The sequence below is a fragment of the Mizuhopecten yessoensis genome, unplaced genomic scaffold (assembly GCF_002113885.1).
Source record: "Mizuhopecten yessoensis strain PY_sf001 unplaced genomic scaffold, ASM211388v2 scaffold11173, whole genome shotgun sequence".
Taxonomy (NCBI): domain Eukaryota; kingdom Metazoa; phylum Mollusca; class Bivalvia; order Pectinida; family Pectinidae; genus Mizuhopecten; species Mizuhopecten yessoensis.
Genome location: NW_018408916.1, coordinates 2820719 through 2834987, shown reverse-complemented (window position 1 = coordinate 2834987; position 14269 = coordinate 2820719). Strand labels below are relative to the sequence as shown.

Sequence of the window (14269 nt, the reverse complement as noted above, 5' to 3'; positions counted from 1 at the left end):
TTCCTGTCTACTTTCTTTGTGATCTACTTTCACTTTCAGACGGTGCCTTTCTAGGCACGTGTCTACATATGGCCCTGGCTGTTACAAGGACGTTAATACGGAAGCCCTGGAGGGACATTTTTAGTTACCAATTATTTATTATTACTTATTTGTTTTTCCTTATTTGTTATTATTTACTTGCTATTTGATAATTACGACAAAACGTGGTAAGGCTGTCCGGCAAAATAGACTGCTTCAGCTCTAACGAACATGCAATATAACAGAGGTTGCCTCCTAAATAAGCAATAACAAACAAGGAATAACAAATAAGAATTAATAAATAACAAATAACAAAAATGGACTTTTGATAGTTTCCAGACAATTGAATACTCGACGGTACTCCACAACGGAGCATAAACACAAAAGGATGAATATGAATAGAATACTTGATAAGAAATATCTATCACAATATAAATGATACATTAGTATTAATAATAATTAATAACAAATAATTAATATCAAATTATGAATAACAAATAATTAGTAACAAATAAATGCTAACAAATAAGTGGTAATAAATAAGTGGTAACTAAAAATGTCCCTCCAGGGACATATAAACAAATATTAACATCAATAAAATCGATGCTACATTATATATGTAAAAAGCTATCTGTGTATTATTGTGTAATATCAGTTATCTAAACACATCGGGTGGTATAAAGTGTAACATGTGTGAATAACCGTGAGAAAGTATTAACCGTAAGAAACTGTGCATGCCTAAAATGTGTTATAAAAATAAATGTGTATGACGTAGAACAACAAGGTTTTCAGGGACAATTTATTTGTTATTTATGAACAGCTGCATTCCATTTTCAACGTTATGGAATCAAAAAGTTCCGCTCAGGAGTGACATAAACACAGTAGGGGTCAATACTGAGTTCACAAAGTTAATACCTCTTATGTCTACCGTTTGCCTGAATGCAAGCCTGGCTACGTCGACGCATGGAGCCTATCAGACGGTTCAAGAATGCTTGTGGGATGGCATTCCAGATCTGTACCAACGCTGCAGCCAAATCAGCCAACGTCACCGGTTGATTAGGTAATGCACGTAATCTGCGCTTCATTTCATCCTAGACTTGTTCAATGGGCGACATATCGGGGGATACAGCAGACCAGGGCAACACGTCAACGTTCTGCTGGGCCAAAAAGTCCATAGCGACACGAGCTGTGTGTGGCCTGAGGTTGTCCTGCTGTAGCGTAAAGTGACGTTGCTGCCCTTGCATGAATGGAACGACGTGGGTCCGGAGGATCTCGTCACGGTAACGTAGCGCGTTTAGTTCCCGTTAACAACCACCAGAGGCGTTCTCCCGTTGGCTGTGATGCCGCCCCAAATCATAACGCTACCTCAGCCGAAAGAACGTCGTTGTACCACACACGCGTCACGGAAACGTTCTCCAACGCGATGATACACTCTGGAACGGCCGTCACTACTATCCAGGTGGACTCGTCCGTAAACAAAATGCCTGCCCAATCCCGTCGAGTAAATCGCAGATGCCTTCTGCACCAGTCCAGACGTGCTACACGATGACGTGGCAGAAGAACTGGGCGGATTGCAGGACGTCGCGGACGGATAGCTCGTTCACGCAATCGATTCCGTACAGTTCTCGGACTTATTGGTAGCAACCCAGGGATTGTCCGTGCAGTCAAACTTGCCGTTTGGAAGCGATTTCTCAAATGAACAAGCCGAATATGTTTGTCCTGTTGACGTGACGTCACACGTGGACGTCCCGCACGAGGTCGATCGCCGACGTGGCCAAACTGTTGATGTCGTCTCCACAAATCCCGGATTGTGTTTCGATGGACATGAAAACGTGTAGAGACAACGGCTTGGCCCATACCAGCTTGAAGCATACCAATAATCCGGAGGAGGTCTTTTCATTGAGCCTCGGCATAGCATTAATCACAAATTAAAACGTTATAATGCTGTTTTTACTGTTCACTGTTCTTAACAGAGTGACCCAACAGTTGAAAAATAAACTTTCATTGTCGAATTGGATGGCTGGACGAGAAAAACGTGCAAACTGGTCAACGCCTATAGAGAGCAAACTGAACGGGAAAAACTTCCAATGACACACGGATGGTGTGTATGTGTCATACTCGGTCATGGCTGTGAATTTTCATGTATATACAGTTGGTAATACATGTTCTATAACAATTCTCCGCATGCACAGTTTCTTTTTTTCCGCTAGTATATATACAGTTTGTCATACATGTTCTATAACAATTCTCCGCATGCACAGTTTCTTTTTTCCGCTAGTATAGTTAGATTTACACCTATACAAACACACACCAACCGTGGAAATTTATATATTTCAATGATAACGTACCAGAAACGTGAACCAATGAGAACTGAGAAGGCATACGTATACTTAATGTATATGCACTGATTCGACTCTCACTTCCAACATGGCTTGCGTTATCCCACAAAAACACGCTTTTAACTGAAATCCGTATCTGAAAAAAACATTATCCAAAAAGTGTCGTTCAATCTGAAAGGAGGAATTACCCGTGACCTAAATATATTAAACAGAATTAAAGAGAATCATCTTCGAACTAACACATGAATGTTACCATAATATGCAAGCAAACAGCTAGAAACCACTGTGTGACAGATGGACAGCCAAACTGATGATTAGTAGTAGGAAAGATGCGGGGGCTGTTAGTCATACTACCACCTCCATGGCATTACGTAAGAGATATGAGTAATACCCAGTCATGATCGTTTTCAGTTTGATTTTGAAGTGGCGTAATATAACATCCACTTGGATGTCGGACGGTAGCTTTAATTAAAGGCAGTAGTTGTGTACCTAACGTACTGCACGACGACGTAATGTTAGGTCACTATACAGTACAGATAATACCACTATATTTTGTATGATATCGACTTGACATTGACCTTTCAATCGTAACCTTTTTCTGTTTCCTTGATATGGTAGTAGAGAATATTCACTAACATAGCTCCTAGGGACGCCTTAATCAGTACAATAAGTGGAGTGATAAAGATACGCCGCACAGACAATGTGTACGCATGTTGATGCTGAGGCATGCACCGTATAATCGGGTATGTGGTATGATAGGGATTTTTAAATCGAGGTCATCACCTACTATTATCACGACAAACTGATTAACCAGCAAAGAGAAGACTTCATTTCCAGAATATGAAAAATGTAGCAGTAATAGGGGCTGGGGCCAGTGGTCTCCCCGCCATCAAATGTTGTTTGGACGAAGGGCTCGAACCGACATGTTTTGAACGGACAGATGACATAGGTAAGTTTTAAAACTACCAGCACAGAATGTCAATTCGTGCTGAACCACCATAATTTAGTCTATGTTAAAATATATAGTTCGGCCATTCTTTTACTGGAAATATAGTTGATAGCGGCTGGGCGAATTTTCGATGTATTGGTAAAAAATAGCTAGAGATTAGTTAAGTCGAAGCTACTCTGTACTGGAAAAAACTAGCTACGTTGAGGCTTGTCTGAACTGGCGAAGTCAGCTGTGATTGAGGTTGTTTGATAGCTAGCTATCACCTGTTGAGAGGTTAATCGAAACACATATGCACTGGTGATACCTAGCTAGGGTTTAGGTTGGTCCAGACTCATCTGTACTGGTGAAAGCTAGTTATAGTTGAGGTTGATCGAGACTCATCTGTACTGGTGATAGTTAACTAGGGTCGAGGATGGTCGAAACTCATATCTACTGGTGATACCTAGCTAGGGTTGAGTCTGGTCGAGATTCCTATGTAGTGGTGAATGCAAACTAGGGTTCAGATTGATCGAGGATCCTCTGTACTAGTGAAAGCTAGCTACGGTTGTGGTTGGTCGAAATTCCTCTGTACTGGTGAAAGCTAGTTATAGTTGAGGCTGAAAGAGATTCCTCTGTACTGGTGAAAGCTAGTTATAGTTGAGGTTGGTCGAGATTCCACTGTACTGGTGAAAGCTAGATAGTGTTGAGGCTGGTCGAGATTCCTCTACACTGGTGATACCTAGATACGGTTCAGACGGATCGAGACTCATCTGTACTATTGATAGCTAGCTAGGGTTGAGGTTGGTCGATATTCCTCTGTACTTGTGAAAGCTAGCTATAGTTGAGGCTTGTCGAGATTCCTCTGTACTGGTGATACCTCGCTAGGGTTGAAGCTGGTCGAGATTCATCTGTCCTGGTGATACCTCGCTAGGGTTGAGGCTGGTCGATGCTACTCTGTACTGGTGATAGCTGTAGCTTGTGTTAAGACAAAGCAAGGATCCTCTATATTTGGTATACCTACCTACGGTTTTGACTGATCAAGACCCATCTGTTCTGGTGATACCTAGCTATGGTTTCGACTGATCAAGACCCATCTGTTCTGGTAATAGCTAAATGTGACACAGACAGTGTTACAACGTTGTGAAATTGGTGACGTATATCGGGAATAGCTCAGTGAATCCAGGATTACATAGATATGATCTTAAAGTCTCAACTGATCACCTATGCACGTACCAATAGATTATTATCGGGTATATATATAACCTAGAAAGGAGATAAGGGGAGACGAACAAGGGACGGCGAGAGAAGAGACTAGAAGGGCTAGGGACGTTTAATACCAACGACAGAGACCGATCCCAACACTTGAGATTAATAAACTTCTAACTAACCATCAACTCTTGTCACTCGTGTTGTGTTACATGGGCTGATTTGGTGCCAGTGACCAAGGATTCGAACGAGACACAACGCAGCAACAAAAACGAAATGAAGGTGAATTTGGTTTTACTTTGACCCTAAGTAGCTCTCAAAATGGCAAATGTCGATCCAGTACCATTATTTCAGGAACTTAATCTGCAATTGACTAGAATATTTTCTATGCTTGGGGTGCAGGGGATCACATAGGTAATTAAATCTTATTCAGGGGAACCTCACTTGTTTAAAGCATGGATAAGTGACATAAAGAAATATGGAAACTCCAAAGATCCAGATAGGGATGAAATAAAGGTTGTAGTTTTGTTAAACTAGCATGGCAAAAAAAGTACAGGGATATAAGACGGTGTGAAAAAAGAAGTTTACAATTATAACGGAGCTATTAGGAAATTACTTTTTTAAATTGAAAACTTGAATGTTAGCACATGTGCAATTAAGTATAAATCACACTTTCATTTTAAAAATAGTACAAACAGACAAACGTTTAGATGTAACGGCAGTCACGACACTTACATGTATGTACAGGGGAGAGAATCAACAGAAGTTACCGGGAATAATTTTAGGCTTTCAAAAAGTTGTTATTTGTGTGAACAGGGACATGTAGTGAGAATGTGTCAGAAACACAGAGAGACACCACTGACAGTTTAATAAGATAAAAAAAATAACCAAATTATTTATAATTCTGAAAACAAACATAAAGATGAGATATTTATGAACGTGTATACAGTATAAGTGTTAGGAGGTGAGAATAACAGATGACAGTAAGCAGGTAGAACTCAATGTCACGAGTATTCATTATTGAATGATATTTATATCATTGTTTCTTCTAGTTTTGTATTTATATAATTCAGTGAATCTTAAAATTCAATGGCACGAGTATTCATTATTGAATGATATTTATATCATTGTTTCTTAAAGTTTTGTATTTATATAATTCAGCGAATCTTAAAATTCAATTATACTTTTTATATAATGTAATATTAATGACGGATTTATAATAATTCAAATTGTGTTTTTCTATAACATCAAGTTTTGGGAAAACAATGCACTTTACATAATTACAACACTATGGTATCAGTTTTATGGTCAATTAAACTAAAATTTAAAAAAAATTGTATGTGAGTAACAATTAGTTTAATGTGTGTGGGTAATGGGGTCACATACAAGGACGATAATAGAGAAGAAACAACTTGTGAAACTATATTTTTAAGTGCATAAATGGACTTTTAAAAGCCTTAAAAATTCTAATGACAGATAGGGGAAGAGAGACAAATCTTTTGGTTCTTTAGAGGTATGAAGTATATCAAAGTCCAAGTATATGTCAGTAAAGTTATCAAGGACATGGGAATAGTGTCAACAACCTAAAAGGTAAAATAAAAATACACCCCTGAAGGCTGGGAAATGTAATTGGAGGCAATGGCAGATGTTTTCTGGGGTCAGAAAAACAAAAACTGAGTGCCAAATTAGATAAAAGACCAACAATCAGCGGGATAATTCTTACAATATTTCTTTTTCCCGCTTTCGTTCTTTTTCGGTTCCCCAAGTATTTTAGAAATAGGCGTGAGAATTATAGGACAATGGGTAATTATTATTACTACTTACGTTTATAAGAGGTATGGGTTTCGGAGAGTTATGTAAGGATTTGCTAGTCATGAGAGAGCGAAAAAGGTCAGGTAAGCCAATCACCGAACCTCGCTTTAAAATGGTAACACTGGCTGGAAAGGGAGTGGACTCCAGTTTAAGGATGAGAATCCGGGACCCATTTTCCATTCAACAGCAGGCTGAGGAACATTATATGGATACATGTACATAAGAAGGAAGGACCTGTGAAACAGGCACCGGGAGGTGTTGGAGGTGGATTTCTACGATGACGAACTTTGATAATTATATGTGTGTACAAATATGACAATCGCGATATTTTTTAAATTTTATTTTCATTTCATTATTCCATGGATGTCATGGATGTCATGAATGTGATGAAGAAACCAATGCATTTGTACTACAATGTATATCAGAGTACATTATCAACACTAAAAGATTTGTTTAATCATAACTATACCTTGTACGGTGGGGACATGGAGACACGCTATATGAATTGTTTATATGTTTGTTTGATGATTTCAATGACTGTACATATAACATACCGAAGTTGTAAGGAGAAGGCTTATATAGGCTTTGCCTGATGGCCTATCCCTTTGCATATTTTTTGCAATAAAATTTGTTGAAATGAAGTTATTCCATGGATATTATCTTCGTGTGTGCACTATTGAACTAATGAACATTGTTATGTGAAATTATTTTGTCAGATGGCCAGCTGACTTGTATATATTCCTATAATCGTGTGGACCCTTTTATGATAATACTATCGTCTATTGATAATTCTTTTAATGATATCACAATTGATTTGTATGTATATATTATAAGTGGAAAGACAGTTGTTGTAATAACCTAAATTTGTTGAAATGTTAATAATTACATGTACCCACTACTAGGCTTTTATTTCCGACTGAAGTAGAAGACCTTAGAAATAGAACGTGATGAGACATTATATTGTCACTAAGGGGACAGTATAAGATGTTCATGAAATGTCAAAGAAGAAGTAAGATGTTGGGCGGCATTGAATATATAGCATTGAGTATATGCAGACTGGTGAGGGGAATGGGGTGGCGGGTACTTAAAACAAAGAAAAAACGGATTGGTAGAATATTAAATTCCTGCTTGAAAGAACTTTGATTACACAATCAAATTTCTTATGGAAAAAGGGGACGAATGTGACACAGTCAGTGTTACGACGTTGTGTAATTGGTGACGTATATCGGGAATAGCTCGGGGAATCCAGGATTACATAGATATGATCTTAAAGTCTCAACTGACCATCTATACACGTATCAATTGATTATGTGGGGTTTATGGACCTTATGATAGATGAGGGCTGGAGGTATCCTATAGTAACATGGAGTGAATCCAGGATTGCATAGATATGATATTAAAGTCTCAACTGACCATCTATGCACGTACCAATAGATTATAATCGGGTATAAATATAACCTAGAAAGGAGATAATGGGAGAGAAGAGCAAGGGATGGCTAGAGAAGAGGTTAGAAAGGCTAGAGAAGAAGCCAGAAGGGCTAGGGGCGGCTAGAGATGGGCTAGAGCTAGTACAGATAGAGACAGCTCGGAGACAACTGAGAGCAAGACCAAACGATAGAGACCAATCCTAATACGTGAGGTTACCAGAATAAACTTCTAACCAACCATCAACCCTTGTCACTCGTGTCGTGTTACATGATAACTAGACTCATGTTTCCTCCCCTCTCCACGACCATCGGATCACTATTTTCAGTCGTTTCGATGTTCTTAATAGAGGGCTTAGAGGAAAAATAAGTTATTGTGCAAGTTGTTTAACATTATTTGCTTCATGCAAGTTAATCTGTTTGTGTTTTTGTTTGACACCAATTTTTTCATATATCTGGGGAAAAAATCCAAGCAAAAGCTCAAAAATGAATTTCTCTAAGAAATACGAAACAATGTCAAATGACCGGAAAACCCGAAAAACGACCAAACAAACTACAAATCAGCAACCATAGCACGTTTATTTGCCACAGGTGGACTCTGGAACTATACAAAAGAGGTCCGTCCTGACCAGGCATGCGTGATGAAGTCGACGGTGATCAATACGAGTAAGGAAATGATGTGTTACAGTGACTTCCCCATCCCCTCCGAGTACCCCATCTACATGCACAACACCTACGTGCAGAAGTACTTCCGGTTGTATGCAGACAAGTTTGACCTAGAAAAATACATCAAGTTCAATAACGAGGTGAGTTAAAGGCTGGTGTTGAAAATCCTGTGATATCAACTTTACGTGTTGAGTAGGTGCATGTCGATATGAGGAAAAATTTTGGTTTAGAGCTTTTGCTCCTAAGTTTTTACGTTGTTTGATAAGGTTGTGCAAATGTGGGGCCAGCATTTCTCATAAATCCCCCAATGTGTGTTGATCTTGTGGTGGTAATGATGGTTATTGGTCTAATAAAACGCGATACATCATACTTATCCGGTAGAAGAGACTAAACATATCGAGTGTTTTCAAGATGTTGTCAGAATTATTCGTTGCCTCGACATAAGGCTGGAGCTTTTGGGCAACCGCGCTAAATTATCAGAGTTATAGGGTAGGGCTGCGACGTGTTGCTATGTAAATATTCGAAAATTCGAAAAGGGCAGATTTGAAATTCAACTCGCCATGCCCCTGGGTATATGTGAGGTTGGCAGATACAACTTGATATATAAAGTGATTAACAGTGATATAGTGAAAATCAAAATTAATGAGCTATATTAATGATTTTTTTTTTTGAAGTCTATATTATTCCCTTGTTATAAAATCAATACAAAATAAATGTTTTCGTAACATGAAAACTGATAGAATCATCGATATAAACCAACGACTTATTTGGTAAATTCACGCCGATGTCTCACTTTCTGTAATTGAGACTTTCCTCTAACCATCCTTTGTATGATAAATGGGATATATTTGATTAACAAACAATGTTGTTTTCCATTTGATCTGGTCCAGGTTCTGCGCATAGCGAAACATGAAGACCATGACACTACAGGACAATGGACGCTGCAGGTCTGTGACCGGAAGTCCAATATGGTCACTTCTCATGTTTTTGACGCCGTTATGGTTGCCACGGGACATCTCGCCAAAAAGAAGATGGCAGATTTTCCTGGAATGGACACCTTTAAAGGGGACATAACTCACACTCATGATTATAAATCGTGGAAGGGAAACGAGGACAAGAAAGTGGTGGTGGTAGGGGTGGGCAACTTAGGTGGTGACGTAGCTGTGGAACTGTCACGTGTTGCCTCAAAGGTAACCATAATTATTGACGGTTTCCTATTTACTCTGATACATAGACAGCAGATGTTTGAAAATAAGTTAGATATTTATACCATTACTATATATATCCGTCTGAACCACTTTGTGACCATGATACAGAAAATTCACAAAGTTATATTGGTTTCCTCCCTAACAGACGAGCCCTCCTTCGGAGGTGAAAGTTTCAGCTAATGTTATGGTAATCACGGGCACTTTCTGTTAGACTTCGACCTATTTTGTTGCTTTTCAAAACAATTTCAATCCCCTCGTCACGTTCTTGATAGATCACTATGATTATATATACTGGTAAAACTAACAGGAGATGACTAGTGAACATTTGAAAAGAAACTCTATACATCAATGCGTCTCCAAACAGAGTTATCGTTTGCAGAAATAGAAAAGATCCTTTTTAACCATATATGGCAGGTGATTATCCTCGGTCAGGCTCACTAAGTCACAACCAGTCATACTCTTGCTAGGATTGTCTCAGATTTCCTACGGAACATCACCGAATTAGACTTATTTTTAATAGTCAAAATATCTGATCTAATTAAATTGATTCTTATCTGACAATGTCTTTGATAGACTGTAGAGTTTCTTATCACAACATGTCATTATTGAACGGAAACATGGCGTATACAACTTACATTTGTTTTATCGATTTTAGCTCTTCCTAAGTACGCGCCGGGGGACGTGGGTATACAACCGCATAGCTGACTCTGGTACACCCGTTGACATGCTGCTGACTCGCTTCATTACCTGGATGAGAACGCATCTTCCGGAGTCCTTTGTTGACTACGCTACACGTAAAAAATTGAATGCTAGATTTGATCATGCCAAATACTCGCTGAGACCAAAACATAATGTCAATGCCCAACACCCGACCATCAACGACGACTTACCAAACAAGATTACTAACGGTTCTATCATCATCAAACCAAACATCAAATGCTTCACCGAAACCGAGGTGGAGTTCGATGACGGAACAAAGGAGGACGCTGATGCGGTCATTCTCGGCACAGGCTATATACTCGGGTTTCCATTCATCGACAAATCTATAATTGATGTGAAGGACAACCAAATCGAACTGTATAAATATATGTTTCCTCCTGACCTTGCTAAGACGACCTTGAGTGTGATTGGGTGCTTCCAGCCGCTAGGTGCCATCATGCCGATGTCGGAGATGCAAGCTCGACTGGCCACTCGAGTGTTCAAGGTATATACGGTCGTATATAACAAACTTATCTTGATGGACGGCTTCATTTGAGCTATCTATACCATCAAAGGTATGTTTAATCAAAAGATCCTGCAAAAACCAGAGGCTAATCAAAGACACTGGTATCCATTTCATTGCTTCATTTGTCTTTTCCACGACATTTATTTGAGCTACGCTTGTCTCTCTGGATGTCCCTCTTCTTCATCAACCTTACTTATCATTACCACCGTCCAACACAAACAACGGTACTCTGATTCTGGTAATGTGATACTGCACGTTTTGATATTACTGGGGGGGGGGGGGGGGGGGGGGGGGATGTGGAACAGAAAATCAAAATCACACCGTCATAGCATGTAACTCCGTCCAGATCTCTTCTTGTTATCCCGTTACACGATTGGAAGAAAGGTTTAGCTCGTCAGAAATGGAGTATTTCTTTTACACCTTCTCATAAAGGGACACTGTGTATATCGTATCTACTGTACAAAAAAAACACCACTTACTTGGATATTTTTTTGTTTATACATATTATTGATGTATTACCTTTTTGCTTTCAGTTCATCTAAAATGTACCATTCTCTGTTGTACCAATTTCGGAATCGCTTGGTTTAATCGTTTGTTCTGTTAATTGGACGTTAAGAATGTACCAAACCCAGACAGATTTAGTCCTAATTTACATTAATCACTGAAATTCTTAAGTTGAACTAACCTAAGTTAAGTAAGGTGTTATGTTTACCATAGGGGGACGTCCAGCTGCCGTCCAAAGTTGACCGAAGGGTGGACATTCGTAATCCATAAGCCACCGTTACGTGGACTCCATATACGTCACACTATACAGGTAGACTTTAGCCCGTACATGGATGAACTGGCCGAGTTGAATGGCTGCCTAACTAACATAGGTAAGCCCATTTGATTTGTTAATTTATATATATATATTTCATTGTGTTCTTGAATTAAAACTGGCTAAGATGTCTGCATTTATAAATTCATAAGTTACAATTGTACGAGAGGGATGATAATGTATTACTATCTGATTGACTTGACATTTTCACTAAATTTCACTCTAGGTCAAATGCTGATGCGTGACCCCGTGCTTGTCATCAAGTGTTTATTTGGACCCTGTACGCCATATCAGTTCCGCCTGGAAGGACCAGGGAAATGGGTAGGGGCCAGACAGGCCATACTGACCCAGTGGGACCGTACGTGGCAGCCTATGAGGACAAGACCACTGGACATCAAACAGGACGAACCTTATAACTTGTACGTTAAACTAGCAGTGGCTCTGGTGATTCTGTACATTGTGTGGGGTATACTCCTCTGACTCGATGATGAGTAAGAAGGTGTTGACCACGGTTTTGACCACGGTGTGACCAACAACAGTGCATCTTTATTCAAGAGATAGTCGAGTGTAATGTCTGTGGCGTTTTTGAAATTTTCGTCCGTAGAAACTTTGGCGGGTAGCAGGTACAATAGAATTAATACACTGGACAAAATTATGTCTTTCAGTGCGCCACACAAACGATTGGTTGTTGATCAAATGTATTGATAACTAAGACAATTTTGACCTGATGGGGTTTATGTCATTCACAGGAGTGTATACACTTTTCAAATCAATTGAATTAATTGTTTACACGACAATCTGCAATTGGAAGCATGCACATTAAGAGTCCTAATAGAAATCATAGAACTGACCGCTGATCACCGTATTACGTTTCAACCTCAGGTGTATTGTATATATATGTAAGGCTATACCAGTTATTCTTTCACAAGTTTCTTGTGTTTGCAAAAGTGGATGAAAACGATCAGAATTACTCGCTTTTAGATGCCATTTTAGAGCAAAATGATTGCCAAATAAATCAGAACAGTTCATGCTTTACAAGCATATAACACCAATAGCTCAGTGGCGTATATAACATCATAGCTTTTCCTCACAGGTAAGTGTTGGTTCAGTGGCGTATATAACATCATAGCTTTTCCTCACAGCTAAGTGTTGGTTCAGTGGCGTATATAACATCATAGCTTTTCCTCACAGCTAAGTGTTTGTTCAGTGGCGTATATAACATCATAGCTTTTCCTCACAGGTAAGTGTTTGTTCAGTGGCGTATATAACATCATAGCTTTTCCTCACAGGTAAGTGTTTGTTCAGTGGCGTATATAACATCATAGCTTTTCCTCACAGGTAAGTGTTTGTTCAGTGGCGTATATAACATCATAGCTTTTCCTCACATGTAAGTGTTTGTTCAGTGGCGTATATAACATCATAGCTTTTCCTCACAGGTAAGTGTTTGTTCAGTGGCGTATATAACATCATAGCTTTTCCTCACATGTAAGTGTTTGTTCAGTGGCGTATATAACATCATAGCTTTTCCTCACATGTAAGTGTTTGTTCAGTGGCGTATATAACATCATAGCTTTTCCTCACATGTAAGTGTTTGTTCAGTGGCGTATATAACATCATAGCTTTTCCTCACATGTAAGTGTTTGTTCAGTGGCGTATATAACATCATAGCTTTTCCTCACATGTAAGTGTTTGTTCAGTGGCGTATATAACATCATAGCTTTTCCTCACATGTAAGTGTTTGTTCAGTGGCGTATATAACATCATAGCTTTTCCTCACATGTAAGTGTTTGTTCAGTGGCGTATATAACATCATAGCTTTTCCTCACATGTAAGTGTTTGTTCAGTGGCGTATATAACATCATAGCTTTTCCTCACATGTAAGTGTTTGTTCAGTGGCGTATATAACATCATAGCTTTTCCTCACATGTAAGTGTTTGTTCAGTGGCGTATATAACATCATAGCTTTTCCTCACATGTAAGTGTTTGTTCAGTGGCGTATATAACATCATAGCTTTTCCTCACATGTAAGTGTTTGTTCAGTGGCGTATATAACATCATAGCTTTTCCTCACATGTAAGTGTTTGTTCAGTGGCGTATATAACATCATAGCTTTTCCTCACATGTAAGTGTTTGTTCAGTGGCGTATATAACATCATAGCTTTTCCTCACATGTAAGTGTTTGTTCAGTGGCGTATATAACATCATAGCTTTTCCTCACATGTAAGTGTTTGTTCAGTGGCGTATATAACATCATAGCTTTTCCTCACATGTAAGTGTTTGTTCAGTGGCGTATATAACATCATAGCTTTTCCTCACATGTAAGTGTTTGTTCAGTGGCGTATATAACATCATAGCTTTTCCTCACATGTAAGTGTTTGTTCAGTGGCGTATATAACATCATAGCTTTTCCTCACATGTAAGTGTTTGTTCAGTGGCGTATATAACATCATAGCTTTTCCTCACATGTAAGTGTTTGTTCAGTGGCGTATATAACATCATAGCTTTTCCTCACATGTAAGTGTTTGTTCAGTGGCGTATATAACATCATAGCTTTTCCTCACATGTAAGTGTTTGTTCAGTGGCGTATATAACATCATAGCTTTTCCTCACATGTAAGTGTTTGTTC

General features: G+C 38.9%; 1 pseudogene; it reads left to right on the top strand.

The window, feature by feature from the left end:
* Window positions 1-3069: 3069 nt before the first annotated feature.
* Window positions 3070-12872, top strand: LOC110467453 (annotated as a pseudogene).
* Window positions 12873-14269: the final 1397 nt, after the last annotated feature.